The sequence below is a fragment of the Malaclemys terrapin genome, chromosome 10 (assembly GCF_027887155.1).
Source record: "Malaclemys terrapin pileata isolate rMalTer1 chromosome 10, rMalTer1.hap1, whole genome shotgun sequence".
Lineage (NCBI taxonomy): Eukaryota > Metazoa > Chordata > Testudines > Emydidae > Malaclemys > Malaclemys terrapin.
Genome location: NC_071514.1, coordinates 10,450,909 through 10,473,052, shown reverse-complemented (window position 1 = coordinate 10,473,052; position 22,144 = coordinate 10,450,909). Strand labels below are relative to the sequence as shown.

Below are 22,144 nucleotides of genomic sequence, written 5' to 3'. Positions count from 1 at the left end.
CCGCTGTCCATCCAGATATCTAAATTTCTCACCAAGGTTCTTGTGTCTCAATTACTGCAACATCCCTCTCTGTCTGGCCTAGACAAATGCAAACTTGCACTGCTCAAATCCATTCAGAATGCTGCTGCAAAATCATTTCCCTAGCTTGTCGCTTTGACCATAACACCTCTCTCTTTCCATCCCTCCACTAGCTTCCCCTTCTCTATTACATCAAACATCAGCTACTTGTCTTTACTTTCAGGGCCCTTCAGGGCCTCTCAGCTCTCACTCAGTATCGAGAGGTCAGCTAATCCTTATCAGCCTCCACTGCCCACTTACTGCATTTTCAAACAAGCACCTTCATATTTTATCCCATGCTGCCCCTCACACTTCTGAGGAGTTCCCCATGAACATCTGCAAAACTAAGTTATTATGCTCCATTAAACCCGCCTTAAAACTCTCCTTTTCCAACATGTCTACAAAAAGCATCATAATGTTCGGATGGTATGTTAGGATGCTGGGGTGCTCATACCATGGTCTATCATACTTACCAAAGTTGTCTCATTGTTTAATTGTACTCTTCCCTCTGTCTGACTGTATCCATCGGTAATCTCTTGTTTTATACGTAGATAGTAAGCTTTTGGGGGCAGGACCCATCTTTTTGTTCTGTGTTTGTACAGCATCTAGTACAGTGTTTCTCAAACTGGGGCTGCCGCTTGTGTAGGGAAAGACCCTGGCAGGCCGGGCCAGTTTGTTTACCTGGCCAGTGGGAGCCGTGATCGGCCGCGGCAGGTAAACAAACCGGCCCGGCCCGCCAGGGGCTTTCCCTACACAAGCGGCGGCCCCAGTTTGAGAAACACTGGTCTAGTACAATGGGGTTCTGGTTGATGACTGGAGCTTCTGGGTGCTACCATAATACAAATAATAACAAAAAATAGTACAATATTTATACACATTGGTTTGACATTAGAAAACCTTATATGAAATGTTATAGGGTATCTAAAAATCCAGATGTTTTTACTATAAATGGTGTGTCTGTGTATATATATATATAGAGAGAGAGAGAGAGAGAGACATACATGTAACGTGTGTCTTTTATTATACAAATATCAGGCAATTTACAAATTGATGTTTGTTAAAATTAATATTTTTGTCAGTCATAATTAGTCGCACATGAAACATTGTAACCTTCTAGTAGATTATCTTAATTAAAGTTTTATCAGTCCCTCAATGGAGGAATGATTATCAATTTTGATCACCCTGTGTTTCCTTCAGATAACGGTAGTATTAGATCATTCTGCATCTCTCTGAACAATATGCTAAATTTCATTTTAATTTCAAATGCATGCTGATTTTCTTTGTAATGTGTTTACTGCATCCTGGGCTCTCTCAATGGATACAATAGTCATACCAAATAACACAAAGGTGTGTAATTTGCCAGAAGCTGGGAATGGGTGACTGGGGATGGATCATTTGATGATTACCTGTTCTGTTCATTCCCTCTGGGGCACCTGGCATTGGCCATTGTCGGAAGACAGAATACTGAACTAGATGGACCTTTGGTCTGAGCCAGTATGGCCATTCTTATGTTCTTATGTTCTAAACAGACTGAATGAGCCAAATGGAAGAAAGCATAATCTGCTTTATTTTGTTTGTTTGTTTCCATATATGCCAAATATTCTTATGAGTTGTACTCCCTTTTGTGCACTGCTGTGATTAAAACTGTATTTTTCTGGCCTTTTAACATTTTGAAATATCCAATAACATTTTTAAATCAAAAAAGGATTCAGTAATTCCTATGAAATAATTATTCAAATATGCTAGCTAGCCCAGAGTGGAATCTCAATTACAATTATGCAAATTTGGAGTAACAGCATTGGTTTTAGTGAAGTTAATCTGGATTTCTTCATGAGTAGCTGAGATCAGCATCTGGCCAACAGGTAACATTTTGTTCCAGATTTCAAAACTTCTTGTGGAAATACAAATATTCTTTTAGTAAAGAGTTTAAACAATTTGTTACTGAAGTCTTAGTAGATGGATGGTCATTTTATTTCTATCTTTCAAAGGAAGTTTGTCTTTTATTATCAACAACTGCATAAAAACATTCTAGATTAAACTGATGCTAAAAGTTTCAAGCTTGATTCTGATCTCAGCTACACCAATGTGAATCAAGAGTATCTTTACCCTACCCTAACCACTGAAGTCAATGAAGCTGCACCAACATAGAATTGGAGTGAGATCAGAATCAGAGCCATTAATTTGAAAGGAGTTACTCCTGAATTACATGGCTTCCTTGACTTCAGTAGATTTGTTCCTGATTTACACCAGAATAACAGACATGAGAACCAGACCATTCATGCACAACAAATAGATTTAGGCCAGTGTTTCTCAAACTGGGGCCGCCGCTTGTGTAGGGAAAGCCCCGGACGGGACAGGATGGTTTGTTTACCTGCCCCGTCCGCAAGTCCGGCCGATCGCGGCTCCCACTGGCCGCGGTTCGCTGCTGCAGGCCAATGGGAGCTGCTGGAAGTGGCGCGGGCCGAGGGACGTACTGGCCGCTGCTTCCAGCAGTTCCCATTGGCCTGGAGCAGCGACCACAGCCATTGGGAGCCGCGATCGGCCGGACCTGCGGACGGGGCAGGTAAACAAACCGGCCTGGCCCGCCAGGGGCTTTCCCTACACAAGCGGTGGCTCCAGTTTGAGAAACACTGATTTAGGCCCTGATTGTCCTCTCACATGTACACAAGTGTAACTCCACTGAACTCAGTGGGGTTGTTCCTGATTTACACCATGGTAGGTAAGAGGAGAACCCGTGTCTAAACATTTTAACTAGGGAATGTGTTCATAGAACAAAATATGAATCACGTGCTTTGTCTAAACATTTATACATCCAAAAGGGCAGAATTAGGTTACATCAATGTGATGCCAGTGACATCTATGAGATTGCACCAAATCAGGGACACAATTTGGTCCATCCTTTTGTGCAGCTCTTTTTTGATAAACGATGTGTAGAAGCCAAATCTTTTTACTGGGCTATGTAGACTTTAGTAAACACAGAATTCCACGTTCTCTTTAAAGTACTCTGGTTACATGCAGTGGCGCTGTAACAGGATCAGACATTTCGTGACAGGGCACAATAGTTTAGTTACACTTTATAATTTCAAAGGCTTCTCCTTTCTCCTCGTTTTCCAAAAGAACCCATTTTTAGTTTTAGTTTTTAATTGCTGGAAAACATGGTATTTATGCCTGTGTTGAGTCAAGAAACTGGAAGAAAGTAATTCTGGATAGCACTTTATTTGGAATTTAAAGACAGTATGAAGTTTGTGCAATTGGACAGCTTTCATCATTAAACCCTTACAGTTAAAGTACAGTTTGCTAATATATTTACCACTACATTTCACAAGTGACAGAGCTATTTTAGTTAAACGAGGGAAGTACTTTGTACCTCCTAAATATTTTAACTGAAGACAAAATGGGCAGGCGAGCTAAGGAATATAACACACTTTTCCACTTCTGAATTAGCCTTCTGCCTTTAAGCCATGGAAAAAATTATTTGACACAATAAAGTGCTGAGTAGTCTGGCATGTGCTTAATTACAAGTATGTGAGTTGTCCCATCAACTTCTGTGGGAACGCATACATGCTGAAAGTTAAACATATTCTCATGGCTTTGCAGGAGGAGAGCCAGTGTGCTCAGCGCCGTGTAGGATTGAACCCATTAGATCTGTCATGAAAATGGTGGGCATTGCCCTTTGGTCGAATTACAATTCAGTTGATTCAAGCTGAAGAACTGTATGCAATTTGGAATTGGTCAATCAATCCATTGCCACCAGCATAAAATAACAAGAAGCATCTTTATGCATCTTTCACACCAAAGTTTCTCAAAGTCTGTGAGCTCCTTAGTGCCCACAGTAAGATCCTGCTTCTATGATATCCCCTGAAATACTCACAGCAAAATAAACTGATGGCAGATACACTGTAGGATATTGACTTTTGAAGGAAGAAGGGCCAAGTCATCTCTGCCAGGATTTAAACTCCAGGGGAGTCTATATCTTCCACACTTTATGCTTAGGCTACAAAACCTTCCCCACCAGAACTCATTACACGGTCAAATTCAAGTCTAAGAGGACTCTAACCTTTTTTTGCCAGCAGATTTTTTCTTCCTTTCACCACTTTTCTGAAAATATAGTGCTTCTCTAGAGGACCGACTTCAGTTTATAAATAGGCAGGATATAATGGCATGACACTCTGAGCATAGCTGCTGCATGGCTGTGCTGGTCATAGACGAGAGATTGTCACTAAAGAGCACTGAAGTTCATTTGCTATCCTGGGAAAAGGTAGGAGAGTAAATTCATATTCATTGCTATTGGATAGGAACTTCGTTTTGTTGAGTTTATTCTCCCCGGTTTGCAGAGTGTCTGAAGTTAATGTATTCCTCTCTCCTTTCAGTGCCAGCATTCCCTAATATTATTCATACAACTTACTCCTACTTTTGGCTCTTCCTTATCTTCCCTTCTGCTTTGCCTCATGCCCCTCAAAAGGAATTTCTCCGAACGGCACATCAGAAACTAAAAATCTAAGTTGCTATCCAAACCAAGCAGTTGTCAGCATTAACCCAACACAATACGTTACAATATAATCCATTTATAGGGTGTGTTATCATGCAAATAACTCAAGGTGCCGCACAATAAACTAAAAGGGAGAAATGAATAAACCTCAGCCATTGGAATGCTTAGAAAGGAAACCTTGAAATTTACTTTTTTTAAAACACTAATGGGTCTTTTCTCCCAGTGAAGCATAGAGATGGGCTATGTTTGGGAGGTGGGGATTTGTGCAGGGAGTTTCTGTGCACATTTGATGGGACTTAAATGTGCAAATCCACCACAAATCACTGGGAGAATAGACTCCTAAAAGGAGAATCTTCCTTGAGATCTTGAAGAAAGGAGAATCATAATGACAGGAGTGTCCTGTGAAAAGGCTTGATCACCAGAAGATCAACTTGTTGGCTTAAAGCTAAAGAAGCATGAGGTCTTAATGATCTGGCTGGAGTGTATAATGTGTAAAGAGCTCAAAAACACACACAAGCAAAAACGCTAGGCAATAGCAAAGGTCGGACTGGCCTTGGCTGAGGGTTACTTCTGACTCATTGCCAAAAATGATCTTGATTTAAATTAATGCTCCATTATCAATGTAGAATGAGTGAATAAAAGCAATTTCCCCCCTCCAACATTCATACTTTTGATAACAGTTCTTAAATGTGTGAAGAAAATGTAAGTGGAAGGGTTGGGTTGATATTGCTACCTCAGGGCGAGATCATTGAGTTATCACAAGCCCTGAGTGCATGGCTGCACTAAAGTCAGAAACAGACCAGGGATCACAATGTGACTCAGAATGTCAGAATTTGGATCCTTGTTCCCCCTTCTCCCATGGATGAAGTTAGCAACACCAGGTCTTTTGGCATTGCTCAAATGGCACAGATTATTCCTTCTTCTGCACCAGCTCAGCTGTGCTGGCTGACACATTGAGAGGTTGGCCTATTCCCTACCCACATGGGGAAGTAACAGCCTAATGGATGCACTCGTCTTCCTGCACTTTACCAACACATAAGAAGGGACTTTAAGAGCTGGACACAATCAGTAAATGCTGTCAACTACATTAGGAATTCATGCTCAAATGTTGTAAAATTGGATGCAGAAATGCTAGCACTTAGCTGTCTAAGCACTTGATTTCTTTGTGCAACCAGGTAGCTACACATTTAAATACGCATTTATGCTCACAGTTATTTGTGCCTATCCAACTAGAGACTGTTTTTAAAAAAATCAGCAGAAGAAGTATTTAGCCAACCAAATCTAGATTACTAATATGATACGAGAGCTCTATTCAATCAGAATATCTCAGGACGTAGGTTAAACTTTAAAATGTCCAGAGGTTTGTTTTATCATGCAAACCTTAGTCAAACGATACAAATCTTTTGGGGATTCAAAACTGGGCTGAAGTTCTTTGGCATTCTCGTGGTATTTTGACATTTTCACTTTAGTCCAGACCCCAAACCATTAAATACAAGAACACTCTCAAACATGAAACAAATATTTAAAAAAAAAACAAAAGGATATGAGTGACTTCTTATATCTTATCCCAGGAATCCCCATCCATCCCTAGGGAAACGGAGTTCATCAAAATCAAACTTCTGTAGCTGAATGGAACAGTAAAACGCCCAAAGCCTCCTGAACTGGCAGAAGGTTCTCTTTGCTCATGTTCCATAAGGACCTGATCCAGTTAGTATTAAAGCCAATGGAAAGACTCCCACTGACTTCAGAGGCAATTGGCTTCTGCCTTAAGTGAGGCAAGACAAGCACTGCAGTGTTTTGAGACTGATCTAATGCACAGTGGGAAAACACCCATTGAGTTGAATTGGCATTGGATCAAGCCCTTGCACCACCTTGTAATTGGCCATTTAGATCTGTTTGACTGGGATATAAAGATTTGGCAACTTAGTTTTACCTAAAAATGGGCCCAAACTGCAATGTTTGAATCAGGATCCAGATTTTTTTAACCCTCATCCTACCATAGTGGTGAGGATTTCAAGATCTATAGTTTTGATTCAGGCCTTTGTCAGGACAAGGAGTAGCTACAAAATGTAGATGGGGATCCAGATTTGGATTCACAAAATGTGGTGGGTGTTCAGACCCAGGGCTTTGGTTCAGCCATTCCTACATTCTAGAGTTGCTATTCCTTTCCCCTACTTTTTGTTCCTTCTCAGATCCGTTTCCTCTCTCTTCTCTTTCCACTATTTCCTTTCGCCGCATATTGTTAGAGGCCTGTGCATTTCAAACAAATCCTTGATGAGAAAAAAGAAACTGCTCTCTACTCCCATTTATACAGATCTTGGGTGCCCCATGCTCCACCGGTAATTATCTGCCAGCAGTGTACCAACGCCCTGTGGATTGTTAGACTCTGCTAACATACCTCCCAGGCTTCTCTTTCTCTCTAAAAAATATGTTTCCAGCACGTGAAATTTGCTACCTTATTTATAATAGTCATTCACAACACAGACCATGTAACATCAGCTGTACTATGAATTCTTTACTATAAATCCATAACACGGATTAGATTTATCACATTCTGATTCCACTGTAGAATTTAACGGTGTTGCATGCCGTATTTCCAAATGCACAGTACATACTCTTATGGAAAACAGTTACTATATACATGTGTACTAGCTTTGTATTCACTGTTGTCTTTTTTACTACTATAAATAGGGCCAAGTCTACAATATCATGGGGATAGAAAGCTATTGTCTTAGTAGGACTACAATATTACTAGCTAGCTTTCTTTCTTGCTCAGTCACAATAACTGCTATGTTACATGGTTCCCTTATATCTTGGCCCTATTCAGATTTATTGCTCCTTATCTTCATGGAGCCAGGTTTTAATTTAACTTATAGTGGTGTAAATCTGGAGTAATATTAAAACCATAAAAGGCATTTCAGATTTACAAATGAGATCAGAATGTGGCCCAACAAATTTCTTTTAAAAAAAAAAACACATTATCTAAAATGTTAGACTAGAACAAAAATTCATCTGAAATTGGAAAACTTAGATTCCTCTCACTATAAAAGAGTAAAGCCAACTTGTTTACCATTTTAAAAGGAAGAAAGACTCTCTCACTAAAACATTGCTTCCAATTCTCATGGAGTTGGGCGTGTGTGATGTCCATGTTTTGTAAGAGCCCTTCCTCGTGGACAACAGATAATTTTACAAGAGACAGAGGGACATGCATCATCTGCTTTTCTGAGATCAGAATCAGGTCTGCCTGGGTAAGCTAAGCTTTAGCTTGAAGAGGGTGTTTATGACTGAGTTATAAAAGCCCTGGATACAGGGTAGTTTATGACAGAACCGGTGGCAGATCCTTAACTACAGCAGTATTCGTGGTTATCTCTACAAGACAGGCATTATGTTGGAGGGCAGTAAAGCTAAACCTGCCCATAGGGCATTAAGTGTTAGCAGCTAGTGAATAGAGTTAGATTTTTAGCATAGGTATACTCTCCGAATACACTTGGCTTCGAGAACCCTCCTCCTCTTCAAAAATTGTTTTCATCTGTGGCACTGGAAATGTTTCTGTAGTTGTGAACAACTACATTTGATTAAAATCTGTCAGATTTATCTTCTTAGCAGGAGGGAAGAAATATGTGTTTTCCACAGAAAGGAAATCAATGTGTCTTTATGATAGATGCAGACTGAAAAACTGGGACAGTGTCACTTTAAATGGGGAAGCAGTAAGAATGGGCAGCCCACCAGATATTACCATTAGCTGCTGACATAATTATTATGAGGCAAAGCCCCAGTTTAAATCTTATAATCCATGTTTATAGGATTGTCTTACAGCCACTGACCTAATAGTTATTACTCCAGACTTCTTAAGTGACAAAATCTTGCATGTGTAGTCCCTATACCTTCGTTTCCTTTACATTTCTTAATCAATGCCGCTTAGTGAAACCTCAAAGCCAATGATTTTGCCAATACCATTTAAAGACCTTTTATTATATACTAATATTAGTGTCATATTGGCTCATAAAATCAGCAAAATAGTAGCCATCATTATTTTTCTCAAAATACTACAGAATTAGAAGAGAGTTTAGCACTGGTTGATTTGTTGGCCAAAAGAGATATTTCCATTAACAGGTAGATACTGTACAAAAAAACATTTTTAATTGAAACAATGAAATGAAACAATTTGATAATGATCTTGCATTGCTGATTTTAAATCAGATGCTATCTCTGAAGCAAGTTTATTATTATCCATTTGCATTGTCCCAGCTACTACAGATCCCCGACTCCTTGTCTAGGAGCTACGCATACACATATTGAAAGTGACCTTAAAAGCTTGCTCTCAACAACAACAACAAAAGACAAAAAGTGAGAGAAGTTGAGTATTATTAACCCCACGGGGACCTTAGCCACAGCGAGATTAAGTAACTTGCCCGAAGTTGGACAGGAAGTTTGCAGCAGAGCCTGGTACTGAACCCTGGTATCATGAATCCCAGCCTGCTGTCTTAAGCACGACACCAGCCTCCCCCTTTGAATGAAATGGGACTAAGACTTAAATAGATACAATTGCAATTATTATATTCTTGGAGGTGTGCACTGCCCTTGATCTACATGTGCAATTCCTCTGGATTCAGGTTGGTATAATGGATTTTGCTGGGATCATCTGGTATTTGGCAAAGGGAGGGTAATGGCTTTTGTCACATGGAGACCAGTCTGTACCAAAACCAGACAGTGATTGTCACCAGACGAGCCTGTGAAAATAAGGGAATTTTATTGTACCATTTCAGCTTGATATTGGTCTTACTCAAGTGCCTGGAGATAAGTTCACAGAAAACAGTTGCTCTTACCAAAGGCATGATGACTTTACCATTTCTGTTTCCCTTAATTACCACACAGAAATTTAGTGCCAAAGTAATTCTAATCTGAGAGATGGACATGTCCATCCACAAGAGAGACAAGGTCCAAAAGGATAGGCTGGGGAAGTCCACAGGGGACTAGAAATACAAGAAGCAGTCCTCAGCTGGTATAAACCAGAACAGCTCCATGGATCACTGCTGATTTACACCAGCTGAAGATCTGGCCCAAGGAGTGCCATGTTGAACTGGATCCTGAAATACATAGGTGCTAATGGAATGACGCTGGAACCCAGAAGAGTCATATTCTATAGATTAAACAAAATATAAAATGAATAAAACAGAGCAGCTCACAACCCTTTGTATATAAGCAACAGAAAAGCTAAAGTCCTACTCGTCTGTTCTGCCTGGTCTGAGGAGGACAGCAACCACTGGAAGTATGTTAAAAAGCTTTAGCCAGGAAGAACTTGGGGAGAAAAAAAAATCAATGAATCGCTCAACAACCTTCTGAGAAAGTGAAAAAATCTTGCCAATCTACATTTCCAAGAGAAGCCTGAAATACCTGCCTATCCCTTTAAGCATTTTCAGATACAAATCAAACACAGATGGCCCATTATGTTTATGACCTCACTGTCAATTGCTCTAGATGGTGCATGCATTAATTATTGAAATATTTTCATAGTATTCAACTTTTTAGTGCATACATTGTCACAGATAATTTTAACTTTCTGACTAGAAGGAGGTAGAAAATTTTATTTATGAGAATTAATTTCTTGAACGTCATAAAAGCCTCAATTACAGTGAGTTTTTTATAATGACTCCAACCTAAAAAAATGTTTAAAAAAAAACCTGGCCTCAGTCCTGAAAGTCAACATTATGTTAACATTCCTTGCAATACATAAACGATGCCAAAATCTATTACAATTGTAGTAAATTTTGATTACTGGAGTTGTTTGTTATTTATGTGTAGAAGATAAAGATAAAACAGGAATAGCCCTCTTCTTTTCCATGTATAAATTACATCCATAAAATACCGTGTTTTGTAAACACTAAAAAAAAAAAAAATACTTGATGGAGGCTTTCAAAGTATTGTCTCTCTTTTGGTTGGAGTAAATGCCGCCCCTAGAAAGTGGAAAGTCTGTGGTTCCTGTTAAACATATTTCTTGTTTATTTCTACTAGCAAGAAATGAACAAAATAGACCGAATCCACAGAAGCCAGTAAAATGGCAAAATCCAGGTTGCAGTAGTTGTTAGTAAGGGTGGAGGAGCCATTTTGAGGGGGAGGAATCATCAAACACTCCTGTGGTATTTAGGTGCCCCAATGCCATTGAAAGTCAATGAGAGCCTCATTCTCTTATCCCCTTTTAAAAATCCCACCCAGAAAGAATCAGAACTCACCACAGGTGCATTAAGAGTGCACCGGACCTGGATGCACCAGAGAACTTGAGTCTGAATAAATAAAAACTGACAACTCTTAACCCCGCTCCCACAAAAAAAAAAAAAAAAAAAAAGTTGGATGGCCCATGGTGCACAGCAATAGGTGAGTAGAGCAACATAGCTCCCAGTTGTGGTTAGCCTTCCCTTCTCCCGCCACTCTACCCTGTGACTTGATGAGTTGAAGGAGAAGCAGCATGACCCAGGGTGCATTTTCTGGTCTCCCAGAGCACCTAGCAAAAAGCAATTTGATTGGCAACAATTAGCTATGTGCTCTTGCTGACTTCTGTTTAGTGATCCAGCTTTGTTTTTGTGCCCTAATTAACTGTGGGGCCCAGATCCTAAGGAGTCTGCCTTAATCCTTTTGGTTCTGCTCCCTACTGGAACTGAAATGGACCTAAGGCATATTCCCATAAATTCACAGATTTTAAGGCAAGAAGGCCATGTAGTTTGGCCTTCTGAATGGCACAGGTCAGAGAATTTCACCAATAACTCCTCCATCTAGGCCCACTAACCTGTGGTTGAATTAGGGAAGTGGTTCTCAACCTTTTCCATACTGAAACACCCTGTTCTACACCAAAGCCACGTGGGAGACTTCTCATACAAGCTGTACCCTCTTCCTTTTAGCAATACGTGAAGGGCAGATGTGGATCTGGGCCTTAATCACTCTGTGCTTCAGTTCCCCACCTGTAAAATGAGGATAATAGCACTTCCTTACCACATGGGGGCATTGCAAGGATAAATACATTAAAGATTGTGAGGTTTCAGAGTAGCAGCCGTGTTAGTCTGTATCCGCAAAAAGAACAGGAGTACTTGTGGCACCTTAGAGACTAAAATTTATTTGAGCATAAGCTTTCATGAGCTACAGCCCACTTCTTCGGATGCATATAGAGTGGAACATATATTGAGGAGATATATATACACACATATACAGAGAGCATGAACAGCTGGGAGTTGTCTTACCAACTCTGAGAGGTGTTGACAGTATCTTTGGGGGGTGGGGGAGGAGTGCATACAAGTCCCTAAGAAAGAGAATGCAGGATTCCTCCATCTTGCCCTGACCTGTAGAACCATCCCCTAGAGTCAAGAGGGAAGTTGAGTCTCTAGGTCATGCTCAATCCTTATCCCTTTTATGGGCTCACTGAGTTCTAATTATAATTATGAGTGTTTTTATGATGTGGACATTTATCCAGTGGGAGCCACCAATGTTTTTTTAAGAAAAGATTAAATATTCAGATTGTACAGGCATCAAGCAGTGAAATGAACATACAAAATAGCTCTAATATTACAAACTAAACTGTAAAATTAATATAGCAGAAGTCTCTTGGGGAAAAGCCTGTTCTCATGACATTTTCAACAAAATGTCTCCTCTAAAAGAGGTCAAGATAAGTTTATCAGTTCTGCCCTAAAGGAGAATCTCAGAGGGAGATGAGGCCTTATTAGAGGTTCACTGGAAGGACCAGGGACTATTGGAGCTATCGCTGTAGCTAAGGACAGAAGCAGCGACCGGAGAGTTATAGGACGGTATAGAAGCTAAACTAGTCAACCAGCACCCTAGGTTATAGCTCAGATTACACCAAATCTTCCCTCTACTCCTCATCCCACACAAAATTTCCTTTGTAGGGAACCTAGCCTCTCCACTTCCTCAACAAGAGTATCTTCTTCCAAGAGAGCCCAGCCCAACACTCTCTAGTCCATCTTCCCATGAACAGACTTTCCTTATCATTCCAATGCCCTTTGTATATCATTATTTAAGGAAAGTCCTTTCAGTGGTCCAGTGTTGCCCAAATTCAGAAAAGAAAGAAAGATCCAAATACATTAGATTTCTTTAAGGTACCACAGCAACATGATGGAATCTGTTTCACTAATGAACTTACATAATTACAGTAGAGAAAGTACAGACTCACATTAAGTGGATCAACCCACTTGCAGTGGGTAGCCCTGACTTTTCTTTCACACTCCTGCAAACAAACCCTCCCCATGCCCAAATTAAAAACAAAATAAAAAAGCAGTCTAAACAAGATATAAACTCTAACCCTCCTAAAAGTCTGTCACTATCTATAGGCTTAGTGACCAACAACTCTTTCCCTAACACACTATCAAAAGCACCCTCTACAACTTCCTGCTTGGGGTTTGGGCTTTTATAGGAGCCAACCCTTTCTTTGCCCCACCCCTAAGGAAGGAACCACACTGAGCACAGGGTACTTTTTTGTGTTTCTACATCCAGTCAGCCCAAATGAATTCTTTTCAGGTGATCAGAGCACTTTTCTTGAAGACCCTGCAAAATGATACAAATACTCTGAAAGCCCAACCAACAAACACATACAGAGAGAAAATATAAAACTCTTCCTTCTCAGCAACCCTGCTTTTTCCACATGGAGACTTCCAAGTCCTCCAAGATCCCAGCATTCCTTTGTGATTATCTAGCCTAGTTCTGCGGTAGGCACCCTAGGGAAGGGCTGCATGGGTGGGGTACTCAGCCACACCCACTGGCTGTGCTAGAAATTCAGACTGCTGCTAAAGTGTGTGTTGTTCCTGCAGATCATGTTTTCAAAACAGGAAAACAAGCCACTTTGTAATAGAAACTGCTTCAAATCAAGGATGTTTAAACAGTGATGGGCTTTTGTCTGAGTTTCTCTTTTCTGCTCAAATCTAGGATCCCACCCAAAGCCAAACAGCTCCAAGATTGCTAAGCCCAGTGATTCAAAAATCATGACATACGCTTTCCAAAACCATGAGGTTGTTTTGTTTTGTTTTCTTAATTGGATAATTTTTATTTTGCCTTCATGTTGGGGTGGGGGTTAGGGTTTATATTTTTAAGCTTTTATCTTCAGCTATAATAGCTAGAAACTTATTTTAAAAGAAAATGAAAGCTGAGATTCCTAACCTTGTGACTTCAGGAGTTGGAGCTTAAAGAAAAATACCAAATACAATAAGACTTATGGTGAAATTGCAAGAGATTGCAACACGGCACTTCTCCTTTCCTTTCTTGTCTACATTGCAGGAGGATAGCTGATGCCTGGTTGAGTTTTAGTCCCTTGATCTAGCTCTCTTTGTTACAAAGGACAAAGAAATACTTAAAGGGAATCTATGATTTAGGGGGTGAGGAATAGCTCAGTGGTTTGCGCATTGGCCTGCTAAACCCAGGGTTGGGAGTTCAGCCCTTGAGGGGGCCACTTCGGGATCTGGAGCAAAATCAGTACTTGGTCCTGCTAGTGAAGGCAGGGGGCTGTACTCAATTCAATTATTACCTTTCAGGGTCCCTTCCAGCTCTATGAGATAGATATATCACCATATATTATGAGTACTTGGTTCTACATCTGTTGACTGTCCTCCTATTCCATGAAATTAAAATATAGAATATGACACCTGTAATATGTTTGGGGCAGGTGGAGATCTTACTTTGGGAATTTACGCTGATCACTTTTTCAAATGTTAGGAAAGCCTGAGAGCACATTATTTTTAAATGAGGTATATATTTAGTACTATGCCCACCATTCTATCAGTTCTAATTTTAGAGGGCAAGGAGCCATTCTGGCATGATCATAGCCTTGTCTAATTTTAATATAGTTGAGCAGCTGATGCTTAGCAGAGAGAGATTGTCTTTTTTGCTCCCTCAGGAGTTTTTCACTTTAAAAAAAAATCACCATTTATTGTTCTGAACAGAGTGTCATGCAGGATGTCATAGTACATGATCAAAAGGAAAACATGCTGGTGGGGTTAATCATTTAGGACCTGCCTCTTGGTCAAGGTAGGGACTTCAGGTACAGCAATTGGGCATAAATGCATCAACTCAAGAGGACTCAGGTGGCATTCTTCTTCCCTATGTTCAATGGAGAGGGGAAGGGAATAATAACTTTCTACTGGCCTAGACCAGTATTTCCCAAACTTGGGACGCCTCTTGTGTAGGGAAAGCCCCTGGCGGGCTGGGACGGTCCGCAGGTCCGGCCGATCGCGGCTCCCAGTGGCCGCGGTTCGCTGCTCCAGGCCAACGGGAGCTGCTGGAAGCAGCGGCCAATACGTCCCTCGGCCCATGCCGCTTCCAGCAGCTCCCGTTGGCCTGGAGCAGCGAACCGCAACCAGTGAGAGCCGTGATTAGCCGAACCTGCAGATACGGCAGGTAAACAAACCGGCCCAGCCCGCCAGGGGCTTTCCCTACACAAGCGGCGTCCCAAGTTTGGGAAACACTGGCCTACACCATCACTCAATTACTATCCCTACGCCCATTGTCAATAGGTGGTAGAGTCAAAGCTCTTCCCTTTCCCTACCCACCTGCTCTATATAGGGATTAAGTAGGCAAGTCACCCCATTTACCTCCACATGCCTGAATCCAAGGTCCATGTAGCCCATGTAGATTGATAGGTTCTAAGGCAAGAAGAGGGACCGTTATGATCACTGAGTCTGTCCTCCTGCATAACAGAATCTCACTCAGGGATTCCTGGGTCAAGCAAGGGGAGTAAGGGAGGTTCTTAGATTCCCGAGCAGTCTCACAGTCTAAGTCACAATCTAACCCTTAGTATATTTTTAAAAAGAAAAGCCATCCCTAGCTCCTATTACAGCGTGTGTCTTTCTGAGGTTGTCACGTAGTTTTCCCGCCGTTCATATTCTACAGAGATACGAGGGCTGGTGTGATGCAGGGAATTAAAAAAAAATGTTTGTAGGGGACTAGTGTGATGTGGGGGGAAAATGTTTGTAAGCGATTAAAGGCACCACACACAAACACTTTGGTACTAGACACAAGCTTAATCTGCATAGCTCTACACCATGTCCGGGAGTCATTCTAGGCAAAGGGTGTTTAATGAATAACTTTGCAGCAAGAGGCCTTGCAACATCCTATAAATATTAGGCTTTCTGCCTTCCTTCTGAAATATATTAACAGCCTCAAGAGGGATTATTGATGCTGGCAACTAAGTTGAAACAGCCCTCAGAAGTTCCTGACATTTTGTGTACATCGTTAGATTTTTGCATATATATATATTTTTTGCCTTTAAGCGTTTGGAGGTTGGGGTGACTGCAGGGCTGAGGGAAAAGAAGATTGATAAAGCAAAGCAATCGGAGTTATTTCCTATGCATGAAATTGATTAAATGCTTCACTAAATGGCTTATAAATTTGGCTCTCATATTTCTGTCACCCACTGCAAAGATTACAGAAATTCCGTCTATAACCATGTTGTATACAATACCAAATTACAAAAGGTTGTAAAAACTAATGTTTTGTTTTAAGTTTTGAGCAGGACCATATGCCTTCGCTGACCTTGAGTAAGCTATTTTAATTCAAAACATTGCAAAGGGAGAAGAGGGGAACAAATCCATCTGCATAACAAAACCAAACCCACACGGTTTAGAACGTAGTTCTATGCAGCATACCACACTTATTCACTGCCATAGAAAAGCATATTGAATCCTTCTTGTACCTGGGTATTATAACTTTATAGCTGCCAACTGCATGTGGTGTGAGTCCTAGGAGCTCAGGTTTCCCCAAGCTGACTTGGTTCTATTATTTTTGTGGACTCTGTGTCATCAGATCTATCTGTCTAGGGACTTATATGGTTCCTGTCACCATAGGACCTCATAAATGCTAATGGATTTATCCTCACAATCTCACTGGGAGGTGAGAACGTATTATTATCCCCAAATACAGAATGTGTGGAGGAGAAGATCTACGAGAGAACTGCAGGAGGCCTATGGAGAGCACAGTAGAGTAAATGTAGTGAAATCCCAACAACTTCAGTGGGCAGGGTATGTGGCCAGGATGACAGAAGACAGACCAGTAAGAATCTCTTGGATGGACCGTCTTATGGTGGCTTACCAAGGAGAAGATGGAGGGATAATATTGAGCAAGACCTAAAAACTCTTAATGTGAATTACCCTCAATGGGAAAAGAGGTGACAGAAAGACATGGGGGCAAATTGTGACAGTGGCAAAGGACCTGTATTGTTTATAAAGCCAGAGAGTAAAGTAAAATAATACAGATGGGAAACTGAGGCACAGAGAGTCTAAGTGACTTGTTCAAGGTCCCATGGGAATTCTGACAGAGCCAAGAAGTGACCCCAGATCTCCCAAGTCCCAGTCCAGTGCAAAGGCCCATCCTTTCCTGCAGACTAGAACTCCCCAGTCTGCCCTGAGTAAGGGGCAGTGCATAGATGCACCACCCCAGGAGCAGACAAAGAAGCAAATCAAAAAGTCACAACTCCTGCCCCGTCCCCCACTGGCTCTAATTTTGGGGGGAGTCATTTATTTCACTATGTTTTGCGGGGCAGCTCACTCTGCACTCTGTACCCAAGACCCTAATCTGGCTTGCAAGTCATTTTTTGCCCTTCTCTGCTCCTCCTTCCCTACTGCCTTGCAAGAGAGAGTCTCACAAAAGTAGGCCCTGCTTTCTCCCCTGTGGCCAGAGCCACAATCTTAGCAGAGCCAAGCAGAGGAGTCAGACAGGGAATTAGTCCCCTGTGTGGCTGAGTATGGACTGTGACAATCTAGCCCCAAATTATTTATGAATCTTGATTGACTTGTTGATTGACTTGTTCATTTTGAAAATTTTGACATGAGTAGGTAGACAGCTCTTTCCAGGGATTTCCTAGCAGCAAGTAGAGGTTTTTGTATAGTGCAACTCTAACGTTTGTGCATCCAGTAGCATCTTCCTTCTGACAGTCACAAACATGGTCAGCCTCACAGGACCCCTTTTGTGTACCGTTATCCCCATTTTACAGATAGGAAAAATGAAATACAGCAAGTGAAAATGATTTGCCCAAGGTCATTTGTTCATCTCCAACACAGCCGGGAATTAGAGCCTAGCTCTCCCAGCGCTTTAAGCACTAGCTCATGCTTTTTTCCCTTTAGTTATAGAAATAAATAAGTGATGTGATTAAATATTAGCACTGAAGCAGAGCTCAAGCAGGGTAGGTATGTATGAAATGCAAATGTTCTTGGGAAAATAATCCCCTTTTTTAACTATAAATGCCTGTTTTCTCCAGGAAAAACGATATTTTCTTATAACATTTACAAGCCATCATGTCCCCAGCAAGGATTAACATTTGGCATCAAAGTACTGATCTGGCAAAGAGCTCCCAGTAATGTAAGCTTTTTTACAACCGACTACGTGTTTAAAGTCTTGACTGACTTGACCTCTGCCCATTGCTAATCCTTCACTTTCTTGCCAGTAGAAATGCACATCTTTACAGGGATGGCACCAAAATACATAGCAACTAATATGACTAGACTTCAGAGGTGAAACCAGAGCTACCCAGGGAAAAAATACCAGGTGGAAGGACGTATAAGGGTTCCTTAACAACTAGCAATGCATTAAATTTTGGCTCCAATATGGACAGAAAAGACTTTTGCCCCGTCCTACACATGCAATGCATCTGTTTCTTCATGGATGGGAGTGCATTCTTTTGTCCAGGTCGTTATTATTTATTAGCTTCTATTACAGCAGTGCATATGGGCCCCAACTGCGATTAGGCCCCATTGTGCCCGGTTGTACAACTACACTCTAAGATACAGTCCCTGCCCTCAAAGAGCCTAACTAGACAAGGCAGAAAAATGAAGGATTGTGATTCCCATTTTCCCAGGTGATGAACTGAGGCAAAAAGACACTTGCCCACAGTTACACAGAGAATCTGGGACAGAGCTGGGAGCTGAAACCAGATTTTCCAAGTGCTAGTCTGGTGGCTTAACTAAAAGCCCAAAGCAATGGATTTACACTATTTTCAGGAAGAGCAATAGTTACTCCAGTAAAATTCTAGCTAATTATTTTTCTGTGATATATGCTAGCTGGTCAGAGATTGTTTCGCCAGTTAGTAACCCTAACTACTGGCAACCAGATATTTTAATGCCTCGGCACTTGTAGTTTTCATGCTGCCCTTTATTTGTGGGCATTAGTCTAAAGTGTCATCCCTCCCTTTATAAATAGTAAATGCCCAGCAGTAATCAGCCAGAACACTGCCATACTGCTATTGCGAAATGCAGTCCCAAGACCGAAGCTACTGCTTATGAACACTCATTGCAGGTGGGAGAGCAGGACAGTGACTCCAAACCACTTTGTACTCCCTCAAGCATAAGCAAATAGTCCCAAGGGACAGGGAAAGATCAGCCAGGTGTTAAAAAAGCCCCCTTTTTCTGAGTCACACCCTCTACACCAGTGATTGGGAGGGAGGAATGGTATGAGAGCCATTATGGTGGCTTATATCTCCCAGAGATCCTGGGGGTAACCCTCCAGTGGCCCCTAATATTGGTTTAAGCCTGCTTTTCATCAGCAGAGAACAGCCCCAAAGCATCAGAGAACAGGGCCCAAAGTGTTTCACGCCATTACTGTAGAACACTGTAGTACTACATGTAATAACAACTGGTAAAAAGAAAATTAACCAGTCCAAATAACAGCAGTGGCCATATAGCTTGTAAACATTTAGGATCAGATTCCACAGCCAGCCTCACAATGTAGCTGTAGAAATGCACCACTGAATGTGCAAGACCATCTTTGCAAAATTTTTTGGCCAGCCCAGAAGTGAACGCTGCCTGGGAGTGTAATCTTAGAATACGTGGACTTAAATGGATTTCATAATAATACATTACGTATCAAGTGTTTAATTGACACAATATTTTTAAGGGGAGCCACTTACATGCAGGTTCTATACACATTATTTACAATTTCAGCAGTAACAGTTAATGCTCTGTGACAAAGTATATTGTTTCCAGCTTGTTATCCATTCATAACAAGGTCAGTCTATTACCATTATTTTTGTGAATGTAGCTGTTACCTTGAGGCAAAAAGTTAATTGTAAATTACAGAGGGAGGCTTATTAAGGGTTTAAAATAAACATGACAAAACAGTACTTACTGTAATGTAAGGTAACGGTGCCATTTTATGAAGCGTTTCCATTTAGTAGCAGTGTAGTTCAGGCATATGCTAGTCAAATTCACCTTCAGACTTTTGAAGAACTTTCTTCTCAGGTAGGGGAGAACATTCAAATGTACCCACTAAAAGCTTTAAAAATATTTTAGCTAAAAGGAAATGGGTTTTCGTGATTTTTCTCACTGTGTTTGAGCCCGATCCCTCTCCCACCGAAGCCAAAGACAGAACTCTAAAGACCAGATTACAACATTACCACAAACCCTGAGTGGATTAGACCAGTGTGACTCAGAGCCTCAGTTTATCATAGGTAGTAAGGTACCTAACTCCCAACTGATTACAATGGGAGTTAGGTGCCTAAATACCTTTGAGAATCTGGCCCATGTCACAGTTTGGACTCTGCTCTTATGACAGTGCTCTATAACAGTGATATGTCTTAACGTGCATCTCCTATTACCTGCTTCCCCCTTGATCCAACAGAGAAGTAAACCGTGCCAGCCCTTGAAGCAGCTTACTTCCCCCTTCAGCACCAGCTCAGCTGCATGGGCTGCCACATGGAAGGACAAAGCCCAGGCTCCATCCATGTCTTTCCTTGCCACTCTCCATTCACTAGTGCAGGAGGCAGAGTAGTGGCGCTGGAGCAGCTGCTGTCCCTCCCTCATACAGCGGTCAAGGAGTTCCTTATGCCCTGTTAGTCCTCTATGAGGATCATAAGGTGGTTCATCAATGATTTTAAAGGTGCAGGCTCTGAGTCAGGGGCTAGTTAGAGATCTTCCTTTATGAGGATGCACAGAAAATAGGAATGGCCACACACACTCTTCCCCCCCACACCCATTCACATGGCCTGTCCCAGGGCCAAGTACAATAGCAGACCCTGCAAACATGAGCCTCTCTGTCTTCGCTCCTTCTGGGGAAGCAAAACACCAGCAAAGAGGTGGGACCATAGCTCTGTCCCTGCTCAGAGCCCACAGGAACAGTGCAGAGCTATCAGTTCCCTCCTAACGGATAATACATCAAGGGTGCACCAAGCAGCCTCGGGATGGATTGTGCTTCTCCTTCTCCAAGAGGGAATAACCCTCTGCAGCACCCCACCACCACCACCATAACCACCACAGAGCTCTGTGCAACTTGCATAGTGAAGCCCCAAGCATATTTGTGGTTTAAATAACTATTGGATCTTTCACAGACACTCATTTTTACTCTGATTCAGGCATGAATTCTAACACCTATTTTGCATCTTCGCAACCACTTCCATAGTAACAGAGGACAACCCATAAACACGGGATATTCTGAGTTCACAAAAGTGTCCCGCAGGATGATGACATGGGCTGGATTGAGAGGAAGGGGAGATGTTTCTATAATAGCAAAGGAACATACACAAAAAATATGTGTCTGTTTTCCTTTCCCCTTTATAGCAAAGTCCTAAGAAACACAATAGAAAATTATAACCTTCCAACAATGGGGTGTTTATTCGATTGTTTCTTTTTTAACATTATAGATCAGATCAAGCTTTCCTTTATCACATGGTCTGAGACACTTCAAGGCAACATAAGATTTAGCATATCAGGCCCATGAGGGGTTAAGTAACATTACTACCATGGATTTCCACTGTTGGTCGTATGTTCAAAGTGCACCAAGCTTGAGACATGTGCATTCTTCGTCCAATAACTTGTCCAGTAATGGGTGTATTGATTGCTAATGTCATCATGTTTTAGTATATATAAACCCCCTCACTCTATCACACAGCCGCCAACAATCCAAGAAGTCATTGTTTATTCATTGTAACTCCCAAACTGGCCCGTGTCAGATTCTGCTTGAGGCCTTGCTGATAAAAATCAGCAGATGATTGGGCACACACATTCTTAACATGGCTGACCCATGACATCTTAGGGGCAGCAGGGAGCCTGTCATTATGTGTACAATACTCTTCTTTCTTTCTCCTTATCTATCCCCAGATGACTTTGAGATTTTATTAACTCATGAATGACTGAAGATGTCATTTAAAAAGTGGGGGCAAGAGGGAGGGAATTGTTTGTTTTTGAAGTGGGAATAAACATGTGATTGGTTCCAAATAGGGAAAAGGTGTGTGGCGGGGGGAAGATTTAAAATACAACCAAACTGCATCAAGAGGAGAAGATAATTAGTTTATTAGAATTACCAATCTGATTGGCTGGCATTGAGTTTGGGGTGCTGGTGAACAACTGCGAAAAATGCTAAGCTGTTTGTGAAGCATTTTTAAAAGCAAAGATATATCTGTATATAAAAAGGAAACATCAAAGATATAAATCAGAGATTTCCACTGAAAGTCTGGCAGGTTTTACAAGTACAAAAAGGTTTTCTTTTTTGTGTAGGTGCTCAAATAGTCAAGTGTTACTTAACTGTGAATGCAAACTTGTTCTCAGTGAATAATTCTTTTGTAAGTCTTAAAATTTCGAATTATTTTTATGCATAGAAAATTCTCTTCTTTTTAATTTTTTTCTCTTT

General features: G+C 41.2%; 1 long non-coding RNA gene across 1 annotated transcript in view; it reads left to right on the top strand.

Annotated features, from left to right (window-relative positions):
* Positions 1–22,144, top strand: part of LOC128844015 (uncharacterized) — a 50,652-nt gene that overhangs the window by 19,240 nt on the left and 9,268 nt on the right. The window lies entirely within an intron of this gene.